Genomic DNA, 10,172 nt, shown 5'->3' on the forward strand with positions numbered 1-10,172 from the left:
TTTCCTCCTCTTTTCCATCTTCCTTTAGCGGTCCTTTGTTTAACTCTCAAAACAATGATTTCCTCACACTTGATACTTCTCTGGCTAAAGATCCATAAGAATACATCCCTTTTTAAAAAGTCTCAGTAACCTAATATTTCTATTTCTCTTCTCTTCCCCTTTAGTAATAGTAGTAATAATAATAATAAATGAAAATTTTAAGCACTTCCTATGTGCTAATATTGTGAAAAATGCTTTACATACATTATATCATTTAATCCTCATAAAAAATAAGAAGTAATTACTCTATTTTTGTTTTCAGATAAGAAAAGTGAGGCTTAAAGGTTAGAGACTTGCCATAAGTCAGCTAGCTCAAAAGTAGAAGACCAGGGATTCAAATCCAGAGAAGTGTCCACTTCAGGTGAGTGATTTTAACCTCACTTTCTGCTACTTACTTGTTTAGTTTCTCCCTGGGAGCAGCTACCATACTATCTCCTATGCAAAAAGTACCTGAATGCACAGTGCTTAGGATAAAAAATTATAAAGTGTCAAGTGCTCTGTCCTGAGGGGAGCTCTAGCTGGTTAAGAAATGAACAGAGTAAAAGTGGGGGAAGTGAGCAACCCAGGCAAGTGTAGATGCAAAAGCCAAGGGTATCCTCATTAGAAAGTAGACCCTGGGAATATCAAGGCAGAGCCTTTGGATTATTTAGTTTCATATTTTGAGAACTTCACACCAAGTCTGTGTACAGTGAGTGTTCTACCAGTGATTTTAAAGCTGATATTGCTGGACCTTTAGGGATGTGATGATAATATTGGAGAATCATGTGTTTTATAGTCAGTATTCTAATATATCAAAGAAAATTATCCCTCTACAATGATAAGACTACACAGACTATTTAAAAAGATGAGTTTCTTGGCTGTTGGCTAGGATTATATCAGTTCAGTAAGGTTATATCTTTGTTACTTCATCATGACCAGAATCTTTCCTTAAAGGATGTGTATGTGTAAGAAAATAGGAAACCGAATATTACTTAAACTGTTTGTTAAACAATATATATCAAAACACAAGGATTGTGGAGTATAATGAATTAAAAAGCTTTACAATGGTGAAATAGGCCAGAACTGTAATGTGTACTCAAAAATTAATTCAAAGTTGAGTTTAGTTCAGTTCAGTCACTCAGTAGGGTCCAACTATATGCAACCTCATGGACTGCAGCAGGGCAGGCTTCCCTGTCGATCTTGAACTCCTGCAGCTTACTCAAACTCATGTTCATAGAGTCGGTGATGTCATCCAACCGTCTCATTCTCTGTCGTCCTCTTCTCCTCCTGCCCTCAATCTTCCCCAGCATCAGGGTCTTTTCAAATGAGTCAGTTCTTTGCAGCAGGTGCCAGAGTATTGGAGTTTCAGCCTCAACATCAGACATCAGTCCTTCCAATGAATATTCAGGACTGATGTCCTTTAGGATGGACTGGTTGTATCTCTTTGTAGTTCAAGGGAATCTCAAGAGTATTCTCCAATACCACAATTCAAAAGCATCAATTCTTCAATGCTCAGCTTTCTTTATAGTGCAACTCTTACATCCATACATGACTACTGGAAAAACCATCGCTTTGACTAGATGGATCTTTGTTGGCAAAATAATGGCTCAGCTTTTTAATATGCTATCTAAGTTGGTCGTAACTTTTCTTCCAAGGAGCAAGCGGCTTTTAATTTCATGGCTGCAGTTACCATCGGCAGTGACTTTGGAGCTCCCCCCCTAATCCCAAATAAAGTCTGTCACTGTTTCCATCTTTTCTCCATCTATTTGCCATGAAGTTATGGGACTGGATGCCATGATCTTAGTTTTCTGAATGTTGAGTTTTAAGCCAGCTTTTTCACTTTCCTCTTTCACGTTCACCAAGAGGCTCTTTAGTTCTTCTTCACTTTCTGCCATAAGGGTGGTGTCATCTGCATAACTGAGGTTATTGACATTTCTCCCAGCAATCTTGATTCCAGCTTGTGCTTAATCTAGCTCAGCATTTTGCATGATTTACTCTGCATATAAGTTAAATAAGCAGGGTGAAAATATACAGCCTTGATATACTCCTTTCCTGATTTGGAACTGGTCTGTTGTTCCATGTTCTTGTTTCTTGACCTACATACACATTTCTCAGGAGGCAGGTCAGGAGGTCTGGTATTGCCATCTCTTTAAGAATTTTCAGAGTTTGTTGTATTCCACACAGTCAAAGGCTTTGGCATAGTCAATAAAGCAAGGGTAGATGTTTTTCTGGAACTCTCTTGCTTTTTCGATGATCCAACGGACATTGGTAGTTTGACCTCTGGTTCTTCTGCCTTTTCTAAGTCAAGCTTGAACATCTGGAAGTTCATGTTTTTACGTACTGTTGAAGCCTGGCTTGAAGATTTTTGAGGATTACTTAACTAGCATGTGAGATGAATGCAGTTGTGCAGTTGTTTGAACAGTCTTTGGCATTGCCTTTCTTTGAGATTGGAATGAAACTGACCTTTTCCAGTCCTGTGGCCACTGCTGAGTTTTCCAGATTTGCTGGCATATTGAGTGCAGCACTTTCATAGCATCATCTTTTAGGATTTGAAATAGCTCAACTGGAATTCTATCACCTCCTCTAGCTTTGTTCGTAGTGATGCTTCCTAAGGCCCACTTGAGTTTGCATTCGAGGATGTCTGACTCTAGGTGAGTGATCACATCATCATGGTCATCTAGGTCATGAAGATCTTTTTTCTACAGTTCTGTGTATTGTTACCACCTCTTCTTAATATCTTCTGCTTCTGTTAGGTTCATACCATTTCTGTCCTTTATTGTGCCCATCTTTGCATAAAATGTTCCCTTGGTATCTCTACTTTTATTGAAGAGATTTCTCTCTAGTCTTTCCCTTTCTATTGTTTTTCTCTGTTTCTTTGCATGGATCACTGAAGAAGGCTTCCTTTTCTCTCCTTGTTATTCTTTGGAACTACTGCATTCAAACGAGTATATCTTTCCTTTGCTCCTTTGCCTTTTGGGTCTTTTCTTTTGTCAGCTATTTGTAATGCCTCCTAGGACAACAATTTTGCCCTTTTGCATTTCTTTGTCTTGGTGATGGTCTTAATCACTGCCTCTTGTACAATGTCAGGAACCTCCATCCGTAGTTTCAGGCACTCTATCTATCAGATCTAATCCCTTGAAGCTATTTCTCACTTCCACTGTATAATCCTAAGGGATTTGATTTAGGTCATACTTGAATGGTCTAGTAGTTTTCCCCACTTTCTTCAGTTTAAGTCTGAATTTGGCAATAAAGAGTTCATGGTCTATCTATCAGATCTAATCCCTTGAAGCTATTTCTCACTTCCACTGTATAATCCTAAGGGATTTGATTTAGGTCATACTTGAATGGTCTAGTAGTTTTCCCCACTTTCTTCAGTTTAAGTCTGAATTTGGCAATAAAGAGTTCATGGTCTGTGCCACAATCAGCTTCTGGTCTTTTTTTTCTGACTGTGTAGAGCTTCTCCATCTTTGGCTGCAAAGAATATAATCAATCTGATTTCGGTGTTGACCATCTGGTGATGTCCATGTATAGAGTCTTCTCTTGTGTTGTTGGAAGAGGATGTTTGCTATGACCAGTGTGTTGTCTTGGCAAAACTCTGTTAGTCTTTGACCTGCTTTGTTTTTTCTTCAAGGCCAAATTTGCCTGTTACTCCAGGTATCTCTTTACTTCCTACTTTTGCAGTCCAGTCCCCTGTAATGAAAAGGACATCTTTTTTGGGGTGTTAGTTCTAGAAGATCTTGTAGGTCTTCATAAAACCATTCAGCTTCAGCTTCTTTAGCATTACTGGGGCATGGGCTTGGATAAAAGTTGAGTGAATAGGTTAAAATTTTATGTTTCCAAATACACCCAGTTATAATCTAATAATTCCATGAACAGAGTAATGAATTACTTCTTCTAGTCATCATACTTTAGTGCTAATTGACTTATCAGCTCAACTTCTGTGCCAGGTGACATATAGCTGAGATATGGACACAGAGGAATGTGTCAGAAGGAAGACAACTTTTCTGGAAAGGACTACACAGTTTTATCTAGTTGGAAGTATTAAGGGGCTAGTTTCTTTGGGGCTGGGGGTGGGTGTAGGTATAGAAGAGAGTAACATAAAAGAGAATAAAAAGTATGAAAACAAGAGGTAAGATAATGCAACTAGAGGTAAATGTTTATTTTACAATTTTTCTACTCATGGTACTTAAACCAAAATGGAAACAATAAATAATTTCTAGGTCTCTACTTGAAAGGACTGCACCATTCAAAATATAATGCTGTCCTCAAGAGGAAATGAGATTTGAACACAGGTCTGGTACTAGGATAAGAAGAGTTAAGGCACATCATCTAAGCATATGAATATGTATATAGTAGCATAAAATAAATCATAATTTCATTTAATAATACAGTAGATATCACATGGTAGTACTGAAAGAATTAACCAGGAAATGATCCAAAACTGGGAAGAGGGAGCCATCAGTAAGGCCTGGATTCAAGAGGTACAGAACCAATATACAGGGGTCTGGAGGGAGCATCTGCCTGATTTGCCCTGTATTCCTAGGTATGTACCACATTGGATTCAGTTCAGTTCAGTTCAGTCGCTCAGTTGTGTCTGATTCTTTGCGACCCCATGGACTGCAGCACACCAGGCCTCCCTGTCCATAACCAACTCCCGGGGTTTACCAAAACTTATGTCCATTGAGTCAGTGATGCCATCCAACCATCTCATCCTCTGTTGTCCCCTGGTCCTCTGGCCCTCAATCTTTCCCAGCATCAGGGTCTTCTCAAATGAGTCAGCTCTTCGCATCAGGTGGCCAAAGTACTGGAGTTTCAGCTGCAACATCAGTCCTTCCAATGAACACCAAGGACTGATCTCCTTTCGGATGGACTGGTTGGATCTCCTTGCAGTCCAAGGGATTCTCCAACACCACAGTTCAAAAGCATCAATTCTCCTGCATTCAGCTTTCTTTATAGTCCAACACTCACATCCATACATGACTACTGGAAAAACCATAGCCTTGACTAGACGGGACTTTGTTGGCAAAGTAATGTCTCTCCTTTTTAATATGCTGTCTAGTTTGGTCATAACTTTCCTTCCAAGGAGTAAGCGTCTTTTAATTTCATGGCTGCAGTTACCATCTGCAGTGATTTTGGAGCCCCCAAAAATAAAGTCAGCCACTGTTTCCCCATCTATTTGCCATGAAGTGATGGGACCAGATGCCATGATCTTAGTTTTATGAATGTTCAACATTGGATTACTCTTACTAAAAGAGATTTTTCATTCTCTCTTCTCATAGTAAATAGAAGAGGGCAACTGAAACTCAAGGGACCCCTTTTTTCTTCTCATGACAGCCCTAAGATTCTCAACCTAGCTGTCAAATTCTATAGTACTAATCAGAGGGCTGGGCCCATAGATCCACACAATAAATACTCTCTAATTACACAGTGAAGCATAAAAAAACATTTAATTTGGAGATCTCAGCAAATGGCGACTCTGATACTTCCTAGCAGTATGAATTTGGGTCAGTTATGCATTGATTTTGCTTTCCTTATCTGTGTAATGGGATTACTAAGTTCAACAAAAGATTAACTGAACTATAAGCATAACTGAGGTAACATGTAAATGTGTCTGATAATTATTAAAAACTCAAATGTTGGCTATAAATTTGAAAGGTGACCATTTTGCTATATACAGCTGGAGGCTGACATCTTTCATTGAGGGAAGTTGTGTGATATTTAGAAATTGGGTCTTACTGCTCAAGGCAGTTAGATCTGGAAGATCACTGAAATTCTGTTTCTGAGAAGCAACCATCTAGTCACATTCTTTCTAGGTCCTAAAGCACTGATACAAAATATAATACAAAAAGATTAATGGAAAACTTAACTACACTCTTTGCTCATTGTGCATATGCTTATATCTTGGCTGTGTATCAGTTGGGGTCAGTGGGTGATTTTATTATTAGGCTGGCAAAATTAAAAACAAAACCAAAAAGTAGTAAGCATTTTATTTAGTCAAATGTATTTGACTTAATAGGAAAACACATCTTATTCAGGGATTCTTTCTACTATACTGGTATCAAATTGTCTTTTCTTAATACAATGGTGATAAAAGATAGTAATTATTCAAATTACCTCTCATAGGAAAATGAAAAGTTTTCACTCTATATCAATTTCCCAGTTTTTTTCTATTGTTCATTAATTTTTAAGTTAATTAAATTTGAAATTCTAGAAGTTCCTGACTGTAGCACTGACCAATTAATGGTTTTTATTTTTATTATTAGCATTGACATTATCACGAACAGTGCTAAGAGGAAACTTTCTGAAAACAATATCTGATTGTTCATTGAAAAATGTCAAGTTTTAAAATCCTTACTTGCCTTTCTCAGTATCAAAACCTAACCCGCACCCCCTCAACCTCCCACCCCTAGTTCTGAGGAGGAAAAGATGTGAGAGGAAAGAATAAGCAAGAGTCAGACATTTCTGTGCTCCTGTGGGATCCTACTGACTGAAATATTTAAAAGTGTGGAAGTGGCACAGAGGAAGCCCACTTATTGGTAAGAGGAAAGGTTGCAATTGGGCTTGCACCATCCTCTGCAAGCCTGCTCAGAAGGCTTCTCTGCCCTGACCTAGCTCCAGGCAAGTGGCGATTAGGCCTGTTTGGGGTAAGCAATACAAAGAAGATAAAACACCAACAGCAGTTTGAATATCAAAACTGCTACTTGAGTTGCCACACTCCCAGCAGTATAATGGCACTCACATTTTAGAGGATTTTCATGGGATGAAATTTTAACAGCACTCACATTTTAGAGGATTTTCATGGGATGAAATTTTAACAGATATAGTAGAAAAATTGAAGGAAATAACTCTATAAAAGTTTAAAGTCCATGCACAGTGGTAGATTTTAAATCCATTGTGAAGTCTTGGTTTTGACTACCTCTGATTAACTTTCAAAGACATTTCTATTGTAAATTAATAAACAAACTTTTATAAGGACTGGAGATAGTTTCTGACTTAAGAACTTAATCATGAAGTTGTTAATCTTTAAATGATTTGCAAATATAAAAAGCTACTATTTTCTAAAATTTACCAGCAATATTTGTCAAATTCTTATCATTATCTTTTCATTGAATTTGACTTGAAAAGTAATTTTTATTTGCAAATGTCAACTCTGAGTGTTATGGTGAGTTGTATCAGATCTGTTATTCAGACATATTCACATTTAGTTAAGAGAAACAAGGAGAACCTAGAAACTCTGAGATCTCACAAGATTAATCTGTTATCAGAACCAAGAACATATATGTAAAAGTTTGGTTTGCTCAAACTATTTCAAGCCCCACTCATAATCCTAGACACTTATTTAATCTGAACATATACTTACAAGAGAATTTGCTAAAAAACCTCGTGTCTATAAGTGACAGGAATAGTTGCAATAATACAAATAGACTCGACAATAGCAATGATAACATATATTCCCTAGAGAACAAATATCCTCTCCAACATGGTGGCATTTATGTTCTTTGATTAAGAGTTGATATTTTACCTCCCGGGAGAGCATCCCACTCTTTGACCTCTTCTTCTGAGTTAAGAATTATTAATTGCTCATGCTCTGATTCTGTTTATTTGTTAGAAAAAACAGAAAGGAGTTCCACCTCTTTCCCATTTTTATGCATCCTTTGTGACTGGCTAAGCTATATTAGGTTATATATAAAATACATATATATATATATATATATATATGTATATATGTATATTAGGATAAGTATATATGCCAAGAGAACGCACCAGTCATAACAAACACCCTCTTCCAACAACACAAGAGAAGACGACACATGGACATCCCCAGATGGTCAACACCGAAATCAGATTGATTATATTCTTTGCAGCCAAAGATGGAGAAGCTCTATACAGTCAGTAAAACAAGACCAGAAGCTGACTGTGGCACAGACCATGAACTCCTTATTGCCAAATTCAGACATAAATTGAAGAAAGTAGGGAAAACCACTAGACCATTCGGGTATGACCAAAATCAAATCCCTAACGATTATACAGTGGAAGTGAGAAATAGATTCAAGGGATTGGATCTGATAGAGTGCCTGAAGAACCATGGATGGAGGTTTGTGACATTGTACAGGAGTCAGGGATCAAGACCATCCCGAAGGAAAAGAAATGCAAAAAGGAAAATGGTTGTCTGAGAAGGCCTTACAAATAGCTGTGAAAAGAAAAGCAAAAGACAAAGGAGAAAAGGAAATATATACCCATTTGAATGCAGAGTTCCAAAGAATAGCAAGGAGAGATAAGAAAGCCTTCCTCAATGATAGGTGGAAGGAAATAGAGGAAAATGATAGAATGGGAATACGAAGGGAACATTTCATGCCAAGATGGGCACCATAAAGGACAGAAATGGTACGGACCATGCTGTTGGTATGGACCAACAGAAGCAGAAGATATTCAGAAGAGGTGGCAAGAATGCACAGAAGAGCTATACCAAAAAGATCTTCATGACCCAGATAACCACGATGGTGTGATCACTCACCTAGAGCCAGACATCCTGGAATGTGAAGTCAAGTGGGCCTTAGGAAGCATCACTACGAACAAAGCTAGTGGAAGTGATGACATTCCAGCTGAGCTATTTCAAATCTTAAAAGATGATGCTGTGAAAGTGCTGCACTCAGTATGCCAGCATTTTTAGAAAACTCAGCAGTGGCCACAGGATTTGAAAAGGTCAGTTTTCATTTCAATACCAAAGAAAGGCAATGCCAAAGAATGCTCAAGCTACTGCACAATTGCACTCATGTCACATGCTAGTAAAGTATTGCTCAAAATTCTCCAAGCCAGGCTTCAACAGTATGTGAACCGTGAACTTCCAGATGTTCAAGCTGGGTTTAGAAAAGGCAGAGGAACCAGAGATAAAATTGCCAACATCCATTGGATCATCAAAAAAGCAAGCGATTTCTAGAAAAACATCTAATTCTGCTTTATTGACTATGCCAAAGAAAGCCTTTGACTGTGTGGACCACAACAAACTGTGGAAAATTCTGAAAGAGATGGGAATACCAGACCACTTGACCTGCCTCTTGAGAAACCTGTATGCAGGTCAGGAAGCAACAATTAGAACTGAACATAGAACAACAGACTGGTTCCAAATAGGGAAAGGAGTAGGTCAAGCTATATATTGTCACCCTGCTTATTTAACTTATATGCAGAGTAAATCATGCAAGATGCCCTGCTGAAGGAAGCACAAGCTGGAATCAAGACTGCCTGGAGAAATATCAATAACCTCAGATATGCAGATGACACCACCCATATGGTAGAAAGCGAAGAAGAACTAAAGAGCCACTTGATGAAAGTGAAAGAGGAGAGTGAAAAGTTGGCTTAAAACTCAACATTCAGAAACCTAAGATCATGGCATCTGGTCCCATCAGTTCATGGCAAATAGATGGGGAAACAGTGAGAGAGTTTGTTTTCTTTGGCTCCAAAATCACTGCAGATGCTGACTGCAGCCATGAAATTAAAAGATGCTTACTCCCTGGAAGAAAAGTTACGACCAAACTAGACAGCATATTAAAAGCAGAGACATTACTTTGCCAACAAAGGTCCGTCTAGTGAAAGCTCTGGTTTTCCATGTAGTCATGTATGGATGTGAGAGTTGGACTATAAAGAAAGCTGAGAGCCAAAGAACTGATGCCTTTGAACTGTGATATTGGATAAGACTCTTTAGAGTCCCTTGCAATGCAAGGAGATCCAACCAGTCCATCCTATAGGAAATCAGTCCTGAATATTCATCTAAAGGACTGATGCTGAAGCTGAAACTCCAATACTGTTGCCACCTGCTGTGAACAATTGACTCATTTGAAAAGACTCTGATGCTTGGAAAGATTGAAGGCGGGAGGAGAAGGGGACAACAGAGGATGAAATGGTTGGATGGCATCACCGACTCAATGGACATGAGTTTGAGTAAACTATGGGAGTTGGTGATGAATAGGGAGACCTGGCATGCTGCAGTCCATGGGGTCGCAAAGAATTGGACGAGACTGAGCCACTGAACTGAACTGAACCAATATTAAAGTGGTTACAATGTGTAACAGAACACCATTCATGCATGCACCTGTCTTCCTCAGGTTTATTCTGACAGTGGGTATGTGTGTGTGTGTGTGTGTGTGTTTGAAGGGAAG

The 10,172-nt window shown here is 38.5% G+C and overlaps 1 long non-coding RNA gene across 1 annotated transcript in view; it reads left to right on the plus strand.

Annotated features, from left to right (window-relative positions):
- Positions 1 to 8,082, plus strand: part of LOC129620563 (uncharacterized) — a 30,059-nt gene extending 21,977 nt beyond the window's left edge. The window contains exons 2-3 of the long non-coding RNA XR_008698553.1: positions 302 to 400; positions 7,755 to 8,082. This is a non-coding gene — a long non-coding RNA (uncharacterized LOC129620563). The remainder of the gene's footprint in view (positions 1 to 301; positions 401 to 7,754) is intronic.
- Positions 8,083 to 10,172: the final 2,090 nt, after the last annotated feature.

This window comes from Bubalus kerabau, chromosome 10 (assembly GCF_029407905.1).
Source record: "Bubalus kerabau isolate K-KA32 ecotype Philippines breed swamp buffalo chromosome 10, PCC_UOA_SB_1v2, whole genome shotgun sequence".
Lineage (NCBI taxonomy): Eukaryota > Metazoa > Chordata > Mammalia > Artiodactyla > Bovidae > Bubalus > Bubalus kerabau.